General features: G+C 44.9%; 1 protein-coding gene across 10 annotated transcripts in view; it reads right to left on the bottom strand.

Moving 5' to 3' along the window:
• Positions 1-25,979, bottom strand: part of LOC134352612 (probable G-protein coupled receptor 132) — a 51,143-nt gene that overhangs the window by 12,754 nt on the left and 12,410 nt on the right. For 2 of the 10 annotated variants that reach the window (XR_010019419.1, XR_010019418.1), the window contains exon 2: positions 5,680-6,120. The exons of 5 other annotated variants lie outside the window; for them this stretch is intronic. The gene's annotated coding sequence lies outside the window, so the exon portion shown is untranslated. Of the gene's footprint in view, positions 1-5,679; positions 6,121-17,839; positions 18,139-25,979 lie in introns of those variants that run through there. 3 more of the 10 variants (XR_010019417.1, XR_010019416.1, XR_010019420.1) reach the window with 2 other exon arrangements.

Here is a 25,979-nt window from a genome sequence, read left to right as displayed (position 1 = left end):
ACGCCTTGGTTCTTGGTGGGGTCACCCATGCCAAACAGGTCAAACGGTAGAGGCCAGACTAAGAGTGGACCACTGTCCTCCAGGTTCAGGGGTTCAGCTCAGGGCAAACAACCCTGACCAGCCAATAAAAAATAATTGTTACAGAAACAGCATTGAAAAATCCTTCCATATTTGTGTAAACACGAGGAATTCTGCAGATGCTGGAAATTCAAGCAACACACACCAAAGTTGCTGGTGAACGCAGCAGGCCAGGCAGCATCTGTAGGAAGAGGTACAGTCTACGTTTCAGGCCGAGACCCTTCGTCAGGACTAACTGAAGGGTCTCGGCCTGAAACGTCGACTGTACCTCTTCCTAGAGATGCTGCCTGGCCTGCTGCGTTCACCAGCAACTTTGGTGTGTGTTGCTTCCATATCTGTGTGCGGCGAGGACGGGCAAATGCAGTGGACCTTCACTGCTGCCCTAAACGCCAGCAGCATAAGGGACGGTAAGTAGGTAGTCAGCTGATGCGTACTTCCCACGGCAGACATGTCTAACGCCAGAGCTCGTACATTTAAGGTGACTGAGGTAAGTTCTAAGGAGAGGTACACAGAGAGTGGTGGTAACTGAAACATTGCCGCTGATACAGTGGTAGAGGCAGACATGTTAGCAGTGTTTAGACTGGCTCGGGGATATACGGAGAATGGAGGGATATGCTGGCAAAAGAAACTAATTAATTTAGCAGAACGTTGTGCGTTGAAGGGCCTGTTCCTGTACTGTGTTGTGCTCTGTAATTAACCTGTTTACCCTTTTGCAGTGAGCCAGGTTTCTGACACAATGCCCACTTGACAAAGGACAAATTTAGCAGGTGGCACGGTTTGGGTAACGCTAATGCAGCACCAGAGTCCAGGCTTCAGTTTCACCGCTGCCTGTATCTTCGCTCCATGATAGCGTAGGTTGTAGGCGCCTTCGTTTCCTCCCACATTCCAAAGCAGGTTAGTAGGTTTCTTGGTCGCTTGGGTGTAATTGGGCACTGCATCTGAAGTGCTAGCTACAGCGATGTACCTCTGAATAAATAAAATTAAATTGGAATATTTTCTGAATTCTCAAAGTGGGAGGTTCATACTTCGGGAAATCCCCTCAGTTTTCACTTCAACTTCCGTCCACCTGCCCCTGAACACCCACCGGCTCAGCTTCTGGTTCCTCGGCTCCTCAGGCAGAACCTGACGCAGGAGGCAATCGGAATCAGTCGCTGCATGCCTTCTGGCCGGGCCGCAATGCCTTCCCCCGGGGCCTGCGCCGCGTGCAGGCCCACCGCCTCGCAAACCGGGGGCCCAGGTGCCATCCCGACCTCGGGGGGCTGTCTGCTTGGAGTTCTCGCTGAGACCTCTTCCTCCCATGCCCCAAAGGCTTGCCGGCTGGTAGATTAATTGGCCGCCGTAAATGACTCCTCGTCAGTAAGTGAAAGGTAAAATAAGGGAGACAGAATACTGCGAATAAAACGTTACAGTCAGTAGAAGGTGTATTAGATATCGGTGAGGCCCGAATTTGGAGTCTTGTGCGCAGTTCTGGCCACCTACTGAGTGCAGAGAAAATTTCCATGGCTGCGTGGGACAATCTGAGTTTCATGAATAGGTTAGGACTTGATTCCCTGCAGCGTAGGAAAATAAGCGGAAATTTGGCAGAGAGTCACAAAATTATGAAGTGTATAAATAAGGTGGGGTGGCACTGTGGAGATACGTCTCTACCGAAGGAGGTGTAAGGTGCTCCTTCCCTCAGCCAACCTGCAGGTCACCCTCGGGCAAGGTGTAGCACCTGCTTAGCCCCCGATCAGGGTCACGTGGAGCCATGGGAGCAGGTGGTGGATGGTCGTACGAGCAGCCGGTGCAGATCACAAGTCCTGGTTATGTGACCACTGACACCAGGCAGACAATCTCCAAAGAGTATTGATAATGGCTGGGGTCACCCGTCTTGTAAAGACACTGCCCAGAAGAAGACCATGGAAAACCACTTCTGTAGAAAAATTTGCCAAGAACAATCATGGTCATGGATAGACCATGATCGCCCATGCCACATGACACGGCACGTAATGATGATGTCATTCGACATGGCACATAATGATGATGATAACAGATAGGGGTAAATTCAAGCAGGCTTTATCCACTGAGCTTGGGTGAGACTAGAACTGGAGGTGAAAGGCAAAATATTTTTAGAAACATAGAAAACCTACAGCACAATACAGGCCCTTCGACCCACAATACTGTGCCGAACATGTAGTTACTTTAGAAATTACCTAGGGTTACTCATAGCCCTCTATTCTTCTGAGCTCCATGTACCTATCCAGGAGATTCTTAAAAGGCCCTATCGTATCCGTCTCCACCACTGTTGCCGGTAGCCCATTCCACGCATTCACCACTCTCTGTGTGAAAAACTTAGCCCTGACATCCCCTCTGTACCTACTTCCAAGCACCTTAAAACTGTGCCCTCTCGTGCTAGCCATTTCAACCCTGGGGAAAAACCCTCTGACTATCCACACGGTCAATGCCTCTCATCATCTTATACACCTCTATCAGGTCACCTCTCATCCTCCGCTGCTCCAGGGAGAATCTGAGGGGGCACCTCATTGCTCAGAGGGTGGTGAGAGTGTGGAACGAACTGCCAGTGGATACAGCTTCAGTTGTAACATTTAAGAGAAATGGAGGAAGGGGAGATGGAGGTATTTTTAAAGATGATTTATTTGTAGGTAAATTACCACAATCCTTTTATGAAGCATCTATTTCTTTAATTCCTAAAAAAGATAAAGATCCCACTGAATGTGCATCATACAGACCCATATCTTTGTTGAATGTGGATTCTAAAATCCTTTCCAAAATATTAGCAATTAGATTGGAGAAGGTATCGCCACAAATTGTCTCCGAGGATCAGAGAGGATTTATTAAAAATCGTTATTCACATTTTAATGTTAGGAGGTTAATGAACATTGTATACCCAACTTCATCTAAGACTCCAGAATGTGTTACTTTGCTTGACGCCGAGAAGGCGTTTGATAGACTTGAATGGGAATATTTATTTAATATACTTGAGAAATTTAATTTGAGCTGAAAATTTATATCTTGGATCCAATTGATATATCATACACCTTTGGCTTCTGTATTCACTAACAATCATAGATCCCCTTTCTTTAGGCTTTTCCAAGGTACTAGGCAGGGCTGCCCTTTCAAACCCTTACCATTTGATATTGCCCTGGAGCCCTTGGCAATCGCTACTCGTGATTCACTCAATATGTTCGGCATTATTTGTGGGAATGGGACGGATAAAGTATCACTATATGCAGATGACCTGTTACTATATATCTCTAACCCAGAGAAATCCATCCCTGCAGTAATAACACTACTTGCTCAGTTTAGTAGTTTTTTTGGTTATAAACTGAATCTTGATAAGAGTGAGTTTTGCCATTAAATATGCAAGTCTCAATTTATAGACAATCACCATTTAGATTGGTTATTGATTATTTTATTTATTTGGGTGTTAAAATTACTAAGAAACATAAGGATTTATTTAAAGTTAATTTTTTACCCTTAATTGATCATGTTAAACAACTGTTTACTAAATGGTCCCCATTGCCCTTATCCTTGATTGGTCGAATTGATGCTATTAAGATGATTATTTTACCTAAATTTCTGTATCTATTTCAGGCTGTATCAATTTTTATCCCTAAATCTTTTTTTGATATTATTGATTCTAAAATTTCTTCATATATATGGCAGAATAGAAATCCTAGGTTAAGTAAGAAATACTTACAGAAATCAAAAAAGGAAGGTGGTTTGGCTTTGCCAAATCTTATTATTGGGCAATTAATATTCGATATTTAACGTTTTGGACACAAGAGTTGGATAAAACTCAATGTCCATGATGGATGAACCTTGAGCGTTAGTCTGTACAGGGGTTTCCATTGGCTTCTATTTTAAGGGCTGCGCTTCCCTTTGCTCTTACTAATTTGAATAAACAAATGATTAATCCAGTAATTAAACATACAATACGAATACGGTTTCAATTTCGTAAATTTTCTGTATTGAATAAATTTATCCTGTCAAGTTCTATCGTATCTAATTTTTTCTTTCAACCATCTAGAATTGATCAAGGTTTTCTTTTATGGAAAACAAAGGGAATAACATGTTTTCGTGATTTATTCATGGATGATTGTTTTATGTCTTTTGAACAGTTGTCTAATAAATATAATTTGCCTGGATCACACTTTTTCAGATATTTACAGATTAGAAACTTTCTGAATGTTATTTTACCTACCTTTCCGATATCACATCAAGTTGAGGTTACAGAAGAAAAATTTAAGTTTAAATCCCTATCAGAAGAGTTTAATATCATTTATTTATGATTTAATTATGAAAATGCACTTAGGTACTTCCAATAAAATTAAGAATGAGTGGGAAAGAGAACTTCAGATGCCTTTACCTACAGAGAAATGGGAGGAAGTTCTTCAGCTAGTTAATAATTCTTCAATGTGTGCCCGACACGCTTTGATACAATTTAAGGTGATTCACAGAGCTCATATGTCCAAGGATAAGTTAGCTCGTTTTTACTGCCATACAAATCCTGTTTGTGATAGATGTAATTCTGAGGTAGCTTCCTTGACACACATGTTCTGGTCTTGTCCTCTTCTAGAAAAACATTGGAAAGATACTTTTGATATTATTTCAGTAGTTCTGCATATTGATTTACAACCTCACCCTATTACTGCAATTTTTGGACTACCAGTGATAGACTCTAGTCGTTTATCCTCATCAGCTTGTTGTCTAATTGCATTTGTTATATTAACAGCCAGACTTTTACTTAAATGGAAAGATTCCAATCGCTCTACTACATTTCAATGGTTTTCCCAAGCGATAGCATGCCTAAACTTGGAAAAAATTAGGAGAGGTATTCTGGATCCTTCAGCTAAATCTGAAGAAACTTGGAGGCTATTTACTCGATATTTTCATATGATGCAAGTTGACCCTTTCTGAATCCTTTGCAGTAATTTTTTGTTCCTGTATAGAGGAGCGGAGTTAATGACAAATAATAATTTTTGCTGATGTAATGTGACAGCCCAATCTTTGTTTTTTTTTTAGTTTAGTTGTTTTTTTTTAGTTTAGGGTTTTTTTTTTCTCTTTATAAAATATCTTTTTCGTGGTTAGTTACTAAGAGATTGGGAGGCTAAACTACATTTGTTGCTTGGAATCTGTCCTTGTACACGTTAACCATTATTAATGTAATCCCGATCTCTTTGTATCATTATTATTATTGTTATGTTCATTAATTTTGAAACTTAAAAAGAAGATTGAAAAAGAAAGGAATATGCTCTGGGTGCAGGTAGGAGAGTCAAGGCAGAAGAGCAGACCAGTATGGATTAGATGGGCTGAAGTGTCTTTCTCTGTGCTGCAGTGTTCTATGACTCTATGTCTCTAATATAAATTGGTGTCACAACCAGGGGTTGTTTTTAAAAGGAAAAAAAGAGATGTTTTTTCTCTCAGTTAGAATGTGGTTTGTATTTTCTTGGTATCACCATGTGGGCATGCAATGTTCCTTGGATTGTTTGCCTTTTGTGTCTAATTGTTTGTCTTTGAATTAGCTCTGGGTTTCACTTTGTGTTGCAGGTGTCTCATTTTGGATCAAGGGGATTGTTAACCCCTCTTTGTATTTATCACTTTTATTCAATTTGGGATCATTCAATTAGAACACGGCAGCATCTATAGGAAGAGGTACAGTCGACGTTTCGGGCCGAGACCCTTCTGGCCTGCTGCGTTCCACCAGCATTTTGTGTCTGTTGCTTGAACTTCCAGCATCTGCAGGTTTTCTCGTGTTTGCGTCATTTAATTAGCATGGGGTTTTCAACATGTCGCACTCCCACGTGCTCCAGGGTGCATTTCAGGGGGTGTATGCCGACCCATCTCTGCTTTGTCATCGTGGTTCCTGGCCTGCTAAAACTCAGACCTGGATCTTCTGTGTATCGCGAGTGATTTCAGTTCTTTCGGATCCTGTACACTTTGCCTCAGTTCTTCAAAGCTCAAAGTAAGCTCATTATCAAAGTGCATTTCCCTGAAATTCAGTTTCCTGTGGGCGTACTCAGAAAATCTATAGAACAGAAACTGTAACACGATCAATGAAAGATCAACCAGAGTGCAGAAAACAACCAACTGGCAAATGCAAATATAAGTAAATAGCAATAGACAACGAGAAAATGAAATAACAAGATAAAGAGCCCTTAAGGTGAGATCATTGGTTGTGGGAACATCTCAATGGTTGGGCAAGTGAGTGTAGTTATCATAAAAAGCCTGATGGTAACTGTTTTTGAACCTGGTGGTTTGATACCTGAGGCTCTTGTCTGATGGTATCAGTGAGAAAAAAGCACGGTCTTGGTGGTGACAATCTCGGAAGATGGATGCTTCTTTCCTATGAGAGGGTTCCATGTAGATGTGCTCAATGGTTGGGAGGACTTTACCAACGAGGCACTGGGCCGAGTCCACCACATTTTGTGGAATTTTCTGCTCAGAGGCATTGGCGTTTCCATACCAGGCTTTGGCACAGCCAGTCAATATACTCTCCACTACACATCTATAGAAGTTTTGCAAGGTTGTAGATGTCGTGCTGAATCTCTGCGGATTCCTGAGGAAGCTGAGGCCCTGCCGTGCTTTCTTCACAACTGTACTCGTTGGTTTTTCCCGGTTAATTTCCGTAATAACTCCTTTTTGTTTGAGATGTCAAAATCTTTGTGATTCCTGCACATGAGTTTGCTAGTGACCCTTACAATAGATGTCTGATGGTTGGCATAGGCTTAGCGGGCTGAAATGCCCGTTTTGACATGGTACGACTCCTTGAGCACAACGATCGTCTGGCTACCTCAAATGCCCGCTGCTCCCTTGGCAACACCTCCTGCCTATTCAAGGGGAGTTAGGTTCTAAATGGCCCTCATAATCTTATACTCCTCTCTATGGTCACCCATAATTCACTTCCCTGCCTGTCTTAGCAACGGGATCTTCAACTTCTTCACCAGGGGACCACAGCCAATGTGGATCAGTAATAATATCTCCTCCTCCCTGACAATAACATAGAACACTATCTCTTTCATTTTTAGTAACACACACAAGACGGTGGGGAAGCTCGGCAGGACAGGCAGCATCTATGGGAAAGAGTAAACAGTTGACGTTTCAGGCCGAGACCCTTCTTCAGGACTGAAAAGGAAGGGGGCAGAAGCCAGAATAAAAAGGTGGGCAGGGGGAGAGGGGGAGGAGGACTAACTGGAAGGTGATAGGTGAAGGCTGGTACTTATTTATTTCAGTAATTTATTGATTTTAAGTCTTTGTCGTCTCAAAGTTCAGAACTCAGAAGAATGAGGGGGGAGCTTATTGAAACCTATCGAACGTTGAAGGGTCTCAGTAGACTGAATGTGGAGAGGATGTTTCCTGTGGTGAGGGAGTTGAAACCAGAGGACACAACCTCAGAATAGCGGGACGTCCATTTAGTACGGAGATGAAGAGGAATTTCTTCAGCCAGAGAGGGCTGAATCTGTGGAATTTGTTGCCACAGGCAACTATGGAGGCCAAATCTTTGGGTATGTTTAAGGCAGAGGTTGATAGATTCTTGATTAGTCAGGGCATGGAGAGATATGACAGGATGGCAGGAGACTGGGGCTGAGAGGGAAATGGACCAGCTCTGATGGAGAAGAGTCGGTGGGTCAAACGGCCTAATTTTCCATCTATTTCTTATGGTCTTATGATCTGAAACAATAAACCTGATTCTGATTCAATGAATAAAGTCCTGACCTGTTCAACCTATCTCTCAGACTCATTCCCTTGGGTCCTGACAACAACCTTGTAATACCAAGTCATATGAGGAAGGTACGAAGATAGGAGCAGGAGTAGGCCACTTGGCTGCTAAAGAATATCTAAGTACGGTAGGGCTGAACTTCCTCAGACCTATCTCTGCCCCTGTGCTAGTTCTCCATACCCATCGATCTGCTGATCTTTCACAGAATTGTCTATTTCCTTTCTTCATGCTTTCTAGAATCCAGAGTCCCCCAAGTTCCAGAGGTTCACCACCCAATGTGTGAAGAAGCTTGAGAGGTCATCCAGGACCTGCCCTCTCCTTGCTTCTACCATCAGGAAGAAGGCACAGGAGCCTTAGATCCCACACCATCAGGTCCAGGGACAGTTATTACCTCTCAGCCATCAGGCAGCTGAACCGGTGTGAATGATGTTGTTTGTCACAGCACCGAACTGATTCCACAACCTACAAGGGCTCTGCTACTCAAATTCTCAGAATTTAAAAAAAAATGTTAGCACGATTTGTCTTCTTTCACACTTTGAATGCTTCTCAGTTATTGCTATGAAGAGTTGGTCATAAAATCTGCAGTATTTCTTTATTTTCCAGTACACGCCCGCAAGGAAATGAATCTTATGGTAATAGTCATAGTTATAGTCATAGTCATACTTTATTGATCCCGGGGGAAATTGATTTTCGTTACAGTTGCCCCAACCAAGAATAGAGTATAAATATATCAATATAAAACCATAAATAGTTAAATAGTAATATGTAAATTATGCCAGGAAATAAGTCCAGGACCAGCCTATTGGCTCAGGGTGTCTGACCCTCCAAGGGAGGAGTTGTAAAATTTGATGGCCACAGGCAGGAATGACTTCCTATGACGCTCTGTGTTGCATCTCGGTGGAATGAGTCTCTGGCTGAATGTACTCCTGTGCCCAACCAGAACATTATGTAGTGGATGGGAGACATTGTCCAAGATGGCATGCAACTTAGACAGCATCCTCTTTTCAGACACCACCGTGAGAGATTCCAGTTCCATCCCCACAACATCACTGGCCTTACGAATGAGTTTGTTGATTCTGTTGGTGTCTGCTACCCTCAGCCTGCTGCCCCAGCACACAACAGCAAACATGATTGCACTGGCCACCACAGACTCGTAGAACATCCTCAGCATCGTCCAGCAGATGTTAAAGGACCTCTGTCTCCTCAGGAAATAGAGACATGGACAGCACTGTGCAAAGCCTTAAGCACAAGAATTCTGCACAGTACTGTAAGTGGAACTGAGGATCGTCCCCCAACGAACCTGATGCCTTTTATGCCTGCTGTTAGGGAGTACTCTGGAGTTACGTGAACATAACAGATATTCGAGTTGCCAGAACAAGTGGTGGATGCACTATTGATTTCAATGCTTAAGAGACATTTGGATAGGTACATGGATGGTAGGGGTATGGAGGGTCATGGTCCCTGTGCAGGTGGATGGGACTAGGCAGTTTAAATGGGCCAGCATGGACTAGATGGGCTGAAGGGTCTGTTTCCATGCCGATGTCTTCTATGACTCTTAAACAGGAGGTTAGCAGGTGGGCTTGATGCCTCTAACTGTTAATCCTTCACAATAATTGTCTAGAAATAAGATTCTTCTCCTTTAGATCAAGCTGAGCCCAAGCTAATGAAGCAACATCCAGCTGAAACCATTGGGAAGTGTAAGGTCAAGCACCGTGGTAGGAAGTGCGGGGGGAATCTACCCTCAGCAGCCACTTTACTAGCTACACCTGTACACCTCGTTAATGCAAATACCTAATCAGCCAATCAGGTGGCAGCAACTCGATGCATAAAAGCATGCAGACATGGTCAAGAGGTTCAGTTGTTGTTCAGACCAAACATCAGAATGGGGAAGAAATGTCATCTAAGTGACTTTGACTGTGGAACGGCTGTTGGTGACAGACAGGGTGGTTTGAGTATCTCAAAAACTGCTAACCTCCTTGGATCTTCACGCACAACAGACCCTAGAGTTACAGAGAAAGGTGCGATAAAAAAAATCTTCTGAGCGACAGTGACTCATTAATGAGAGAAATCATTGGCTAGTCTAGTCCAATCTGACAGGAAGGTGACAGTAACTCAAATATCCATGAGTTACAACAGTAATGCATCTGAATGCACATTTTGAACTTCGATTACAGCAGCCAAGACCACAAACAATGCTGAGTGGCCTCTTTATTAAGCACAGGAGGTAACTAATAAAGTTACCACTGCGTGTTTTTAGTCTAAATAAGGTAAGAATTCAGAAATGCGAAGTGCAGAGATAATTGGTATTCTTAGTTCTGGATTCCTTCAAGATTGACTTGTAGATTGATTTGATAGTGAGAATTGCAAGTGCACTGTTAGCATTTATTTTGAGAAAGCTAGGAGATGAAAGGAAGGATGCCCTGCTGAGGCACTGGGCAGACTGCATTCGGAATTCTGACCCCGTATCTAGGAAAAGATGGTCATGGCGTCATGGAAAAGTATAGCACAGAAACAGGCTCTTCGGCCTGTCTAGTCCATGCTGAACCATTTAAACTGCCTATTGCCATCGATGTGCATCCGGACCATTACCCTCGATGCCCCTCCCATCCATGTACCTTTCCAAACTTCTCCTAAACGTTGAAATCAAGCTCGCATGCACCACTTGTGCTGACAGCTCATTCCACACTCTCACCACCCTCTGAGTGAAAAAGTTTCCTTTCATGTTCCCCTTAAACTCCCACCTTTCACCCTTAACCCATGACCTCTGGTTGTAGTTCCCACCCAACCCCAGTGGAAAAAGCCTGCTTGCATTTACCCAGTCTATACCCCTCATAACACCTCTATTAAATCTCCCCTCAATCGTCTACATTCCAAGGAATAAAGTCCTAACCTATTCAACCTTTCCCTACAACTCAGGCCCTCCAGACCCGGCAACATCCTTGTAAATTTCCTCTGCAGTCTTTCAATCCCGTTTACTTCTTTCCGGGGCAATACTCCAAAATAGGCCTCACCAATGTCTTGTACAACTTCAAAATAACGTCCATAAGACCATAAGACAAAGGAGCAGAAGTCGGCCATTCGGCCCATCGGGTCTGCTCCGCCATTTTATCATGAGCTGATCCATTCTCCCATTTAGTCCCACTCCCCCGCCTTCTCACCATAACCTTTGATGCCCTGGCTACTCAGATATCTATCAATCTCTGCCTTAAATATACCCAATGACTTGGCCTCCACTGCCGCCCGTGGCAACGAATTCCATAGATTCACCACCCTCTGACTAAAAAAGTTTCTTCGCATTTCTGTTCTGAATGGGCGCCCTTCAATCCTTAAATCATGCCCTCTCGTACTAGACTCCCCCATCATCCACTTTGTCCATGCCTTTCAACGTTCGAAATGTTTCTATGAGGTCTCCTCTCATTCTTCTAAACTCCAAGGAATACACTCCAAGAGCGGACAAAGGTTCCTCATATGTAAACCTTCTCATTCCCAGAATCATTCTAGTGAATCTTCTCTGTACCCTCTCCAACGTCAGCACATCCTTTCTTAAATAAGGAGACCAAGACTGCCCACAGTACTCCAAGTGAGGTCTCACCAGCGCCTTATAGAGCCTCAACATCACATCCCTGCTCCTATACTCTGTTCCTCTAGAAATGAGTGCCAACATTGCATTCGCAGCTCCTGTCCTCAATACCTTGATTTATAAAGGCCAATTTGCCAAAAGTTTTCATCACAACCCTACTTACCCATGACACAACTTTCATTCGAGCAAGAACAGGTCTTCAGTTCTTAGTGTAAGTTGTAAATTGCATGCAGAAATTGAAGATACAGTACTGTGCGGAAGTCTTAGGTACCCTACCTATATATATGTGCCCAAGACATTTGTACAGTGCTGTACATATTTTGATAAGAAATTTACTTAAGAGTTTTTCTGACCTTAGTCTGGAGATTCTGGCCTTTGCTCAAAACAGCATATTGAACATTGTTGTGATCTTGATTTAACTTTCTAATCAGAATCAGAATCATGTTTAATATTGCCGGCATATGTTGCGAAATTTGTTAACTTTGCGGCAGCCTTACATTGCAATCCATGACAAGTATAGAAAAAAACTGAATTACAGAAAGCAAACACGAGGAATTCTGCAGATGCTGGAAATTCAAGCAACACACATCAAAGTTGCTGGTGAACGCAGCAGGCCAGGCAGCATCTCTAGGAAGAGGTACTAGCTCTTCCTTCAGTTAGTCCTGACGAAGGGTCTCGGCCTGAAACGTCGACTGTACCTCTTCCTAGAGATGCTGCCTGGCCTGCTGCGTTCACCAGCAACTTTGATGTATGTTGCTTGAATTACAGAAAGTGTATTTATGTAAGACAGAAATTTTTAAAAAGTAGCGAGGTAGTATTCATGGGTTCAATGTTTAGAAATCAGATGGCAGAGGGGATGGATCGTTGAGTGTGTGTCTTCAGGACCCTATACTGCCTCCCTGATGGTAGCAATGAGAAGAGGGCATGTCCTGGGTGTTGGGGGTCCTTAATGATGGACGCTGTCGTTTTGAGGTATCGCTCCTTGAAGATGTCCTTGATACTACAGAGACTAGCGCCCATGGAGCTGATTAATTTTACATCTGTTAACTGATGCTGGTAGTAAGCTGAAACTAAAAAAAGACACATACATCTCTGGTCGATAAGATTATTCATAACGGTCTGACCACAATGATGAAGCTGTTCTTCGACTCATGAGCGAAACTCACCTTTGATTTTGAAGCAAACTCATTTCTTCCAGAGAAAAAACTTAACGGCTGATCCACCCCAAGCCCACTGAGTTGGTTGCCCATCTACACTAGTCTTACCTGCCCACATGTTTAATATGCCTTGCCCACTTAAGCATCTGTCTCTTAAGTAATACAAGATTATATCTGATTCCATCACCTCCTCTGGCAGTCTGCTCTAGATGTCAACCTCTTCCTTTCAAAGTAAGAGACTTGTGCCTCAGATAGCTGCGCTCCATCTGCAAAAAGCCGGATTTCCCGGCAGATGGCCATTTTAATTCCGATCCCCGTTCTCATTCCGACATGCGGTGTATAGTCTCCTTCGCTGCCACAACGAGGCCACTCTCAGGTTGGAGGGCCAACACCTTATATAGCGCCTGGGTAGCCTCCAGCCTGATGGAATGAACTTTGATTTCTCCAGTTTCCGGTAATCTTTCCCCTCTCCTTCCATCTTCTTCGATTCCCAGTTCTGGCTCCACTCTTGCCCCTTCTCCTCTCCTCACCTGCCTATCACCGTCCCCTGCTGCCCCTCCTCCTTCCCTTTCCCCTACTGTCCCCTCTCCTGTCCTAGCAGATTCCTTCCTCTCCAGCCCCTGACCTTTCCCACCAATCACCTCCCAGCTTCTTACTTCATCCCCTCTTCCCCCTCACCTCCTCTTTTTACCTATCATCTCCTAGCTTGTACTCCTTCCCCTCCGCCCCACCTTCTTATTCTGGCCTCTTCTCCCTTCCTTTCCTGTCCTGATCAAAATTCAAAGTACATGTATTATCAAAGTATGTAGACATGATACAACCTCGAGATTTATCTTCCTCACAGGCAGCCTCAGAACAGAGAAACCCATGAGAACCCATTGAGCACAGACCGTCAAGCACCCAGCGGGCAAAGTTAAAGAACAAATCATGAAAACAATTAAAGTAAAGCAAATGACATTCGGAACTAAAGTTCGCGAAGGTGAGCTCACAGATACCGAGTAGGTCACGGCCGATCCGGGAGCTGATAGTTTCAGGCCACCGCCTCAGATCAGCGCAGAGCTGAGTAAACCTCGTGATCAGTCCATCCCTCCCCTCCAGCCCCAATATCCTGATTTTATCAGTCTGGCCCGGTGCTTAAATCGGCCTGACATCAGCTCTTGGACCTGGGCCCCACTGCCTCAATTTAGCCCGTGCCTGACCTTCCCAATCTGGGCCTCAGTTGGTCAATCTGCTCTCAGGCCTGGGTCCCACCATCTTGACGCTGCCTCGTCTCGAATCTGCCACCTCGAGTTGGCTCCGAGAATGGGCAATCCACACCACGCCATAACCATCCGATGCCATTGTGATTTCAGTTCACACTGCAAAAATGGCAGGTCGTGCAGGCGGTTCAAAATCTTGTGACTGAAAGGGAAGATCCAGGCTATTGATTGTAGTGATCGTTGTCAGAAAAAGTGTGATTAACAGAGTAGTTAGTCACTGTATTTAATCAGTGCTATCTTGAAGGATCTTGGCCCGAAACATTGACTATTCATTTCCTGCCTGACCTGCTGAGTTCCTCCAGCATTTTTGTGTGTGTTGCTTTTATCCCTCAAGTCCTGCGTAAGTGCAAATCTATACCGCCCCGGTTATCTCAGTTCGATTCCCGCTGATGGAAGGCTCAACGGCATGAAGTAACCCCTGCTGCCTTCCTTAAACGAAGAAACAGCATTAGATGTTCTGCACATAATGAGATGACACCAACGAGCTTGCAGCAGGCCATGGAAGTTGCGTCAAGGCAAGGGTTAAGACAATGTCCAGGCAAGGAGAGTTTACAGATGGTGTGCTGTCAGCCCAGACAAATAGGCATTTGAAGAGCCTAGCTTCCCTTTACACAGCAGGGGACTGGAGCCGTTCGGCATACCGAGACAAAATAAAGATGTAAACAAAAGATTCTAGGGTGATACTTATCATTGGTCAGTAACTTTATTAATTCTGAAGTGTTATTGGCCTAAAATGTAGAGATTCTATTGGCTGTTGGTACTGGTATTATCCTGGTGTGATTGGTGATTGATCATGCAAATAAAGAATTTGAACATCCACAATTCAATTCAATTCAACTCAATTCAAGTTTAATTGTCATTCAACCATACGTGAATGCCCTTGAATATGGCCAAATGAGACAGTGTTCCTCCAGGGTCAAGGTACAAAACATAGTGCCAACAGTCACACACAGCATAAAGCACACATCAGACACATAAGGTAGAAAGATACAGACACTCAATAAAGGAGACCAAACATAAGCCATCCGACGCTGCTGAAATCTGCAGACACCGGTTGGGGGTCGGGGGGCGGTGGTTGGGGTTCGGGGGTCGGGGGGCGGTGGTTGGGGGTCGGGGGTCGGGGGGCGGTGGTTGGTGGTGGAAAGCAGCACTGGCTGGTCAGTAGCTGTATGCAATTAGTCAGTTTATGTATAGAAATGATCATTCTTTGTTCAAACTTTAGAACAGTTTGCTCCATAAACAAAGGAGCTGGTTGTGGACTACAGGAAAGAATGGGGACAGACTAACCCCAATTGACATCATTGGATCTGGGGTTGAGAAGGTAAACAGCTTCAATTTCCTCGGCATACACATCACCGAGGACCTCACGTGATCTGTGCACACCAGCTGTGTACAGCGCCTCTTTCACCTTAGACGGTTGAGGAAGTTTGGTGTGGGCTCCCAAATCCCAAGGACTTTCTACAGGGGCACAACTGAGAGCATCCTGACTGGCTGCATCACTGCCTGGTATGGGAACTGTACCTCCCTCAATGGCAGGACTCTGCAGAGAGTGATGCGGACAGCCCAGCGCATCTGTAGTTGTGAACTTCCCATGGTTCAGGACATTTGCAAGGACAGGTGTGTAAAAAGAGCCCGAAGGATCATTGGGGACCCAAATCAACCCAACCACAATCTATTCCAGCTGCTACCATCTGGGAAACGGTACCGCAGCATAAAAGCCAGGACCAACAGGGTCTGGGACAGCTTCTTCCACCAGGCCATCAGACTGATTAACTCACGCTGATTTGAATGTACTCTATATTACATTGACTGTTCTATTTATTATAAACTGTAACGAAAACCATTTTCCCCCGGGATCAATAAAGTATGACTATGACTATGAATATAAATTATTATAAATTACTATGATTGCACATTTCACATTCAGACATAGAAGTAACATAAAGATTTTTACTCCTCATGTACGTGAAGGATGTATGAAAAATAAAGTCAATTCAGTTCCAATGCAATTCAATTGACTGGGGCCTGCTGGTCTCGTGCACGAGTAAATAAGTTTGATTGGGGAATGAGCGTGAGCTTTTGGAGTCCAGTTAATTGACAATGGCAAGGGCACAGAACTGAAAAGAGCCTCCCCCTTTAGCAAGAGCATTAACACGTATTTGCCTGCCGAAAATGTCGAACAATTTACTGGCAGAAATAATTTGCTGGAAAAGCTCAGCAGGGAATTCACTCAACACACATCAAAGTTGCTGGTGAATGCAGCAGGCCAGGCAGCATCTATAGGAAGAGGCGTAGTCGACGTTTCAGGCCGAGACCCTTCGTCAGGACTAACTGAAGGAAGAGTGAGTAAGGGATTTGAAAGCTGGAGGGGGAGGGGGAGATCCAAAATGATAGGAGAAGACAGGAGGGGGAGGGATAGAGCCGAGAGCTGGACAGGTGATAGGCAAAAGGGGATACGAGAGGATCATGGGACAGGAGGTCCGGGAAGAAAGACAAGGGGGGGGGACCCCAGAGGATGGGCAAGAGGTACATTCAGAGGGACAGAGGGACAAAAAGGAGAGTGAGAGAAAGAATGTGTTCATAAAAATGAGTAACAGATGGGGTACGAGGGGGAGGTGGGGCCTAGCGGAAGTTAGAGAAGTCAATGTTCATGCCATCAGGTTGGAGGCTACCCATACGGAATATAAGGTGTTGTTCCTCCAACCTGAGTGTGGCTTCATCTTTACAGTAGAGGAGGCCGTGGATAGACATGTCAGAATGGGAATGGGATGTGGAATTAAAATGTGTGGCCACTGGGAGATCCTGCTTTCTCTGGCGGACAGAGCGTAGATGTTCAGCAAAGTGGTCTCCCAGTCTGCTGTTGAGAGGGAAAAAGAGTTAGTTTCTGATGAAAGGGCTTCCGTGATGTTCTGTTTTCATTTTTTTCAGTAAGTTACTTGACCTTTTCTATGAGTGTCTGTACATTACGTGCCCTGTTGTATGATGTGGGTGATCATGGTCTTTCCATGACCCATTATAGTTCGTGGTAAATATTTCCACAGAAGTGGTTTGCCAGTGCCTTCTTCTGGGCAGTGTCTTTACAAGACGGGTGAGCCCAGCCATTATCAATACTCTTCAGAGATTGTCTGCCTGGTGTCAGTGGTCGCATAACCAGGACTTGTGATCTGCACCGGCTACTCATTGCTATGGGCAGCTGACTGAAAGTATATCTTTCCCGTTAAAAGCTGCAGGTAAATTTCAGCTGGCCACCACTTGCAGCCTCATTGAGGTTAACTCATTCTTAGAAGTTCAGTTCTAGGAAGAGGTGATTCATAAAGGGGGTATCACAGTTAAAACTTGCTTTAACATCATGGTGAGACTGTTATGAATAATTTTGTCAGTCAGGGTGCACCTACATGGTTAAAAAAAAGGGCAACTTTTTTCCTCCTCCCTCACTACCATTCAGGGCCCCAAACAGTCCCTCCAGGTGAGGCGACTCTTCACCTGTGAGTCTGTTGGGGTCATATCCTATGTCCGGTGTTCCCGGTGTGGCCTCCTGTATATCGGTGAGACCCAACGTAGGTTGGGAGACCACTTCACCGAGCACCTACGCTCCGTCTGCCAGAAAAAGGCAGATCTCCCAGTGGCCAAACATTTTAATTCCACTTCCCATTCCCATTCTGATATGTCAATCTGCTGTCGTGATGAGGCCACACTTAGGTTGGAGGAACAACACCTTATATTCTGTCTGGGTAGGCCTGATGGCATGAACATCGATGTCTCGAACTTCCGGTAATGCCCCAGTCCCTTTTCCCTCTCACACCTCATCTCCTTGCCTGCCCATCACCTCCCTCTGGTGCTCCTCCCCCCTTTACGTTCTTCCACGGGTCCTCTCCTATTAGACTCCTCCTTCTCCGGACCTGTATCTCGTTCACCAATCAACTTCCCAGATCTTTACTTCACTCCTCCTCCTCCTGGTTTCACCTATCGCCTTGTGTTTCTCCCTCCCCTCCCCCTCCCACCTTTAAACTCTCCTCCTCATCTTTTTTTTCCCTCCAGTCCTGCTGAAGGGTCTCGGCCCGAAACGTCGGCCGTACCCCTTTCCATAGAAGCTGCCTGGCCTGCTGAGTCCCTCCAGTATTTTGTGTGTTACCTTTTTTCAGTTACCTCAGTACACCAAAAACCTGAATGATGTAGAGAGCTATATAAAAAAAACGTTCTCTTCTTACTGCGGCATTGCTTGGGAGGTATTCTGAGCAGACACAGGAAGGGACACCCGGCGGAGACTGGACAGGAGAGACTACAGAATCCGGAATCTGGAGCAATCTGCAGTCTGCTAGAGGATCTCAATGGGTCGGGCAGTATCTGTGGTGGGAAATGGAGAGTCAATATTTTGTGTCGAGATGCTTTATCTGGGCTGAAACGTCATGGGCACCAGCCTCCGTGGTACCCAGGAAATCTTCAAGGAGCGATGCCTCAAAAAGGCGACATCCATCATTAAGGACCCCCATCACCCAGGTCATGCCCTCTTCTCATTACTACCATCAGGGAGGAGGTACAGGAGCCTGAAGACACACACTCAACCATTCAGGAACAGCTCTGCCATCCAATTTCTGAATGGACATTGAACCCACAAAGATTACCTCACTACTTTTTTATTTCCGTTTTTGCGCTACATATTTGACTATTTAATATATACACTTACTGTAATTCACAATCTTTTTCTCTATTATTATAGTCATAGTCATAGTCATACTTTATTTAAATAGTAATATGTAAATTATGCCAGTAAATTATGAAATAAATCCAGGACCAGCCTATTGGCTCAGGGTGTCTGACCCTCCAAGGGAGGAGTTGTAAAGTTTGATGGCCACAGGCAGGAATGACTTCTTATGACGCTCTGTGTTGCATCTCGGTGGAATGAGTCTCTGGCTGAATGTACTCCTGTGCCCACCCAGTACATTATGTAGTGGATGGGAGACATTGTCCAAGATGGCATGCAACTTGGACAGCATCCTCTTTTCAGACACCACCATCAGAGAGTCCAGTTCCATCCCCACAATATCACTGGCCTTACGAATGAGTTTGTTGATTCTGTAGGTGTCTGCTACCCTCAGCCTGCTGCCCCAGCACACAACAGTAAACATGATTGCACTGGCCACCACAGACTCGTAGAACATCCTCAGCATCGTCCAGCAGATGTTAAAGGACCTCAGTTTCCTCAGGAAATAGAGACGGCTCTGACCCTTCTTGTAGACAGCCTCAGTGTTCTTTGACCAATCCAAGTATTGCAATGTATTGCTGCCACAAAGTTAACAAGTTTCACAACGTATGCTGGTGATATGAAACCATAGAAACCATAGAAAAACTACAGCACAGAAATAGGCATTTTGGCCCTTCTTGGCTGTGCCGAACCATTTTCTGCCTAGTCCCACTGACCTGCACACGGACCATATCCCTCCATACCCCTCCCATCCATGTATCTGTCCAATTTATTCTTAAATGTTAAAAAAGAACCTGCATTTACCACCTCGTCTGGCAGCTCATTCCAGACTCCCACCACTCTCTGTGTGAAGAAGCCCCCCTAATGTTCCCTTTAAACTTTTCCCCCCTCACCCTTAACCCATGTCCTCTGGTTTTTTTCTCCCCTTGCCTCAGTGGAAAAAGCCTGCTTGCATTCACTCTATCTATACCCATCATAATTTTATATACCTAAGATAGTTGGTATGTGTATAGTTTGTTTATTTATTTATTGAGATGCAGTGTGGAACAGCCCTTTCCGGCCTTTCGAGCCACACCACCCAGCAACCCCTAGCCTAATCATGATTGCAGTGACCAATTAACCTGCCGACTAGGTCTGTGGGAGGAAACCAGAGCACCCGGAGGAAACCCACGTGGTCACGTACAAACTCCTAACGGGCAGCGATGGGGATTGAATCCGGGTCGCTGGTATCGTAAAGCGTTGTGCTAAGCACTACACTACCGTGCCAATATCTGTAATCTCTTGTGTCTTTGTAGGTCCGATCAACTCAATGTTGCCTTCCCAAGAATCAGTCCACGGAACCTATGATGCACTTCCTCTGTGGAATGGCTCCTGTGCTTGAGTACTGTCACCCTGTGGGAACCTCTTCCAGTCCAAGACGCTGTCTGACTCTTGGGCTTTCCAGTAAGCAGGCCATCGACGAACCACCTTTCCTCACCACCAAGGTTTTCTTGGCACCTGTACCTTGCCATCACATGAAGGCAGCTTGAGCAAACTAGGGCTTTTCTCTTTGGAGCCACAGAGAAGGAGAGGTAACTTGATAGAGGCACAGGAGGCCTTTTTCAAAGTACAAAGTACATTTATTATCGAAGTACGCACATATTACACAACCTTGCAATTCGTCTCCGAACAGGCAGCTACGAAATAAAGAAACCCAAAAGAACCCACGGAAAATAAACACTAGGCCAAACAGGGCCATTAACTAAAACTCTCAAATGGAAAACAAAGCCTACACCGCAGCTGAAAGGAACAACAGAATATAAAACGAATACCGCGAGTCTTCAGAGTCAGTTGACTTGACAGTCCAATTTCTCAGGCAAGGCCGAATACAGGCAGTGAACCATTGCTGTGTCCAAGTCTCGACAGATACTACCACGGAATGGATGGAGTTAAATACTATCACAACGGAATAGAAATTAGCTGACACGTGCATATTCACGAGCACAATTGCCCAATCTGCTGCGCTGCCAAATCTGTGGTTGTCAGAAAACGTCATGGGGCATTGATGTAAACAAGCCTGTCCCTCACCTCAGGCCCTGATACCCTCACCTTCTCAATCTGGCCTGGCACCTAAATCGTTGTCCATAGCCTAAATCATCATCCGATCATTGCGGTAATGGCTAATACCATGAAACGTTTGTGTAAGGTGAGTGGGGGGACGTTTAGAGGATATGTCAGAGATATCAGTTGCTATGGGCACATAGGTGACGGGTGGAGTGCTATTTAGGAGGGAGGGTTAGACTGATCATAGAATAGTTTCAAAGGTTAGCCCAGTTGAACCACAAGAAGATGCCCTTTGTAAAGAGCCAAGCAAAAGTCACGGTTCAAGGGAAATAAGGGATCGGGCTCAATGTTCAGGAACTCTGAGGTTTGATTTTTAATAGTCTGCGTGTTTTTCGCTTGTCTTTTTTGCCATGCGCATGATTTGTCTTTTTATTTTGTGCATTGGGTGTTTGATGCTTTCTTTGAATTAGCGTCTATGATGTTTCTTTGTTTCATGGCTGTCTGTGAGGACGACAAATCTCAGGGCTGTGTACTGCATGCATGCTTTGATCAGAAATGTACTCTGAACTTTGTTGTCCTTGCTCAAACATTGGAAATAAGTTCAGGAATGGACTCAACTTTCCTTCAGGAGGAGGGGGGGACCTTTATTCTGGATTTCAACTCCCTAAAGAGCTCGCTATCCCATGGACACCTTAGGGTGAGTAGCAAGGACACACCTGTGGGGGACCTGTGAAAAATTCCTGCGGGAGGAAGAGAAAAAAAGGAGAGATGGACTGGAGGCTCATGTAACATGAATGCCTGTTAAGTTCTCTGCATTTGGGCTGTGGAACCATTTAGTTGGGATGGGCACTTTCCCTGTTGTGGGCATGCATGTGAGGGTGGAAGGGGGATTGTGGGTAAGAACATAGCAGCCCTTGTGCGCTGAATGTGAACGTAGGAAGTTGTTTAAGTGTCTTTGTTGTTTATGCATTAACGTACCAACCCCTGAGCTATTAGATGCTGTTCCAGTTCTGATAAGGTGTGAAAAAAAAATGATAGGTGGAGTAACACCTATGTTTCTTGCATTTAGCAGAGCTGTTTTTTCACAGGCGGGAGATAGATCAGCCAGTTGAATGCTATTGCAACCACAACCTCACACTCATTGTGAGAGAAACCAAGGTGTCCCCACCACAGACTCTGCTGCAGGGTTTACACACTCCTGCAGGTTGCACCACAGCCTTGGCAGCTGCTCTCATGAGTATGCATGTTCCAGCTAATTACTGCTTCGTTATGGTGGTACTTAACTCCTCTCTTTTGGTTCCAGACTTGTCGGGACTTGACCAAAAGCACAGCAACATCTATGATTCCTGCCTTCCCTCACCCTTGTCCAGGAAGGAGGACCACCGTTTCGACTGATGCTGGAAAGGAGCGGTTTTCATTGGGTATTTAGTTATTGACATTCAGTGTTGACATTTTACTTACAGTTTGGGAGTTTTAGTTAATGGCTCTGTTGGCCTAGTGCTTATTGTTTTCCTTTCACAGAAACATAGCCGGCTGGTGGCGTAGTGGCATCAGCGCCAGACTTTGGAGCAAAGGCTCCCGAGTTCAAATCCAGCTGGCCCCCTTGCACGCTTTCCATCCGTGCTGGGTCAAGAGTCGAGCTAGCAACTCGGCCTCATCAAAAACAAGAAAGCACCATCATGACGGCGTCCTGATAACTCCACTCAGAGTTAAGGGCTTTCTTCTTCTTCTTCTTTCACAGAAAACCTACAGCACAATACAGGCCCTTCGGCCCACAATGCTGTGCCAAACATGTACTTACTTTAGAACTACCCAGGGTTACCCATAGCCCTCTATTTTTCTAAGCTCCATGTACCTATCCAGGAGTCTCTTAAAAGACCCTGTTGTATCTGCCTCCACCACGGTTGCTGGCAGCCCATTCCATGCACTCACCACTCTCTGCATAAAAAACTGACCCCTGACATTTCCTCTGTACTTACTTCCAAGCACCTTAAAACTGTGTCCTCTTGTGTTAGCCATTTCAGCCCTGGGAAAAAGCTTCTGACTACCTACACAATCAATGCCTCTCATCATCTTATACGCCTTAAAATTCTGCAAAGATTGCATTAAAATCTGTTGATCTCTCTCTCTCTCTCCCCCAAACACATTCACACATCTGGGCCATATTCGAACGTTCTGACACAAGGAATTGATTGTGGACTTCAGGAAGGAGAAGTTGGGAAAACACACAACACCCTCAACGTTGGAAAAGGGTGAGCAGCTTCAAGTCTCTGGGTGTCAATATCTCTGAGGATCTATCCTGGGCCCAACATACTGATGCAATCATTAAGAAGGCATTCAAGCAGCTCGACTTCAAGCAGTCGCTCCTGATGGTGGGGAGAATTTGTTGCCAATCCTCGAGTTGGGGAATCTCAGAATAAAAAGCAACGTGGCAGACTGTAACAGCGACTGTTGTCAATTACCCCTTTCGCTGTGAAAATGGGTGATATCTCTCGATCTCGAGAGAGAGAGACTGTGGCATGTCGAATCAACAAAAGTTTTTGTTGACTGCAGATCAGCATATCAGGGTCTTTTTTTGGGTGCCTTGCTGTTGCCTGGCGGGTGGTGAGTGCTGACAATTTGTGCTGAAATGGGTGGGGCGGGTTAGGGAGGTTGACGCATTGATGCTTTGCTGCTGCTTGTACGTGGGAGGGGGAGAGGGGACTTTGGGGTTTTCATGTTTTTCTGTGATTTATTCGTTTGGGGTTCTTCTGTGTTTCAGGTTGTGTACTGTATACATTCTCTGATAATAAACAATCATTTGAACCGTTTGATAGCATCTGAAAGGATCTGGCAAACGAGGGTTATGACAGGCTGTTTTCCTGCTAAGAGGTACTTGGTAAACGTGAGGCCTTCTCAAGTGAACCCTTGAGAGTACAGAATCTGTATCTTCCTGTTGTAACAAAAGACAAGGCTAACGGGTTTAGGGAACTTGGTTACCGAAGAATTTTATTTATTTTTAAATGAGATACAGCACAGAACAGGCCCTTCGAGCTACACTGCCAAGCAACACCCGATTTAACCCCAGCCTAATCACAGGGCAATTTACAATGAACCATTAACCTACCAACCGGTACGTCTTTGGACTGTGGGAGGAAACCAGAGCACCCAGAGGAAACACGCACAGTCATGGCAAGAATGTACAAACTCCTTACAGGCAGTGGTGGGAATTGAACTGGGGTCACTAGAACAAATGAGATACTTGACATATAGAAAGAAAATATCTCTGAGGATCTATCCTGGACCCAACATATTGAAACAACTACAAAGAGGGCAAGACAGCGGATATATTTCATTAGGAGTTTGAGGAAAATTGGTATGTCACCAAAGACTCTTGCAAATGTCTACAGATGTACTGTGGAAAGCATTCCAACGACTACATTACCAGTGCTGGGACCACCTTTTTTTATGCTTTGTATCAATGACTTAGATGATGGAATTTTGTTGCCAAGTTTACAGATGATACAAAGATTGTGAAGGGGCAGGTAGTGTTGAGGAAACAGGTAGTCTGCAGAAGGACTTAGATTAGGAGAATGGGCAAGACAGTGGCAAATGAAATGCACTTTAGTAGTAGAAATAAATGTGCAGGCTATTTTCTAAATGTGTGGGCACATGGCCAAGTGGTTAAAGCATTGGACTAGCGACCTGAAGGTTGTGAATTCGAGCCCCAGCCGAGGGAATGTGTTGTGTCCTTGAGCAAGGCACTTAATCACACATTGCTCTGCGACGACACTGGTGCCAAGCTGTATGGGTCCTAACGCCCTTCCCTTGGACAATATTGGTGTTGTGGAGAGGGGAGACTTGCAGCATGGGCAACTGCTGGTCTTCCCTACAACCTTGCCTAGGCCTGCGCCCTGGAGAGTGAAGACTTCATTTTCTAAATGGGGAGAAACCTGAAAGGGACTTGGGGGCCCTTGTGCAGCACAACCTAGAAGTTGACTTGCAGGTTGAGTCGGTGGTGAGGAAGGCAAATGCCATGTTAGCATTCATTTCAAGAGGTCTAGAATAAAAGAGCAGGGATGTGATGCTGAGGCTTTATAAGGCACCAATGAAGCCTCATCTTGAGTATTGTGAACAGTTTTGGGTTCCTCATCTATGAAAAGTTGTGCTGGCATTGGAGAGGGTCCAGAGGAGGTTCACAAGGATGATTCCAGGAATGAAAGAGTTGTCATATGAGGAGTATTTGATAGCTCTGGGTCTGTACTCACTTGGGTTTGGAAGGATGAGAGGTGGATCTCACTGAAACCTTTTGAATGTTGAAAAGCCTAGTCAGAGTAGATGTGGAAAAGTGTGGGGGAGTCTAGGTCAAGAAGGCACAGCCTCAGGATGGAGGAGTGTCCATTTAAAACAGAGATATGGAAGAATTTATTTAGCCAGAGGGCAGTGAGTTTGTGGAATTTATTACCACAGGTAGTTGTGGAGGCCAGGTCATTGGGTATATTTAAGGCAGGGCTTGATAGGTTCTTAATTGAACACGGCATCAAAGGTTACAGGGAGAAGGCTGGGGAGTGGGGCTGAGGAGGGGAAAAAAAAGATCAGCCATGATTGAATGGTGAAGCAGACTCGATGGGCCAAATGGCCTAATTCTTCTCCTGTGTCTTATGGTCTTATGGTCTGATACGGCGGAGAGGGGGGTGGCTACTGCATAGGATTGAAATAAGCTGCAGAGAGTTGTAAACTTAGTCAGCTCCATCACGGGCACTGGCCTCCCGAGTATCTGAAACATCTTCAAGGAGTGATGTCTCAGAAAAGCGGCGTCCATCATTAAGGGCCCCCACCTCCCAGGGCATGCCCTCTTCTCATTGCTACCATCAGGGAGGAGGTACAGAAGCCTGAAAGCACACACTCAATGATTCAGGAACAGCTTCTTCCCCTCTGCCATCCGATTCTTAAATGGACATTGAACCCATGAACACCACCTCACAATTTTTTCATTGCTATTCTTGCATGACTTAATTTATACTAATTTTATGACTTTATACTGTATTGCTGCCGCAAAACAACAAATATCATGACATGTGCTCAGTAGCCACTTTATTAATCACTGGCCTTTATTTTTCAGTGACCTCCTGTACCTAATAAAGTGGCCACTGAGTGTATGTTCGTGGTCTTCAGCTGCTGTGGCCCATCCACTTCAAGTTTCAGCATGTTGTGCATTCAGAGATGTGCTTCCTGCACACCACTGTTGTAAAGCATGGTTTTTTGAGTTACTGTCACCTTCCAGTCAGCTTGAACCAGTCTGGCCATTCTCCTCTGACCTCTCTCGTTAACAAGGTGTTTTAAACCACAGAACCCACTGGATGCAATTTAAGTTTTTGGCACCATTCTCTGTAAAGTCTAGGGTCTTTTTGTGCATGAAAATCCCAGGAGACTGGCAGATTCTGAGATACTCAAACCACCC

The sequence above is a fragment of the Mobula hypostoma genome, chromosome 10, assembly GCF_963921235.1.
Source record: "Mobula hypostoma chromosome 10, sMobHyp1.1, whole genome shotgun sequence".
Classification (NCBI taxonomy): domain Eukaryota; kingdom Metazoa; phylum Chordata; class Chondrichthyes; order Myliobatiformes; family Myliobatidae; genus Mobula; species Mobula hypostoma.
Note: the sequence above shows the minus strand (reverse complement) of the source record. Positions and strands in the feature narration are given on the sequence as shown.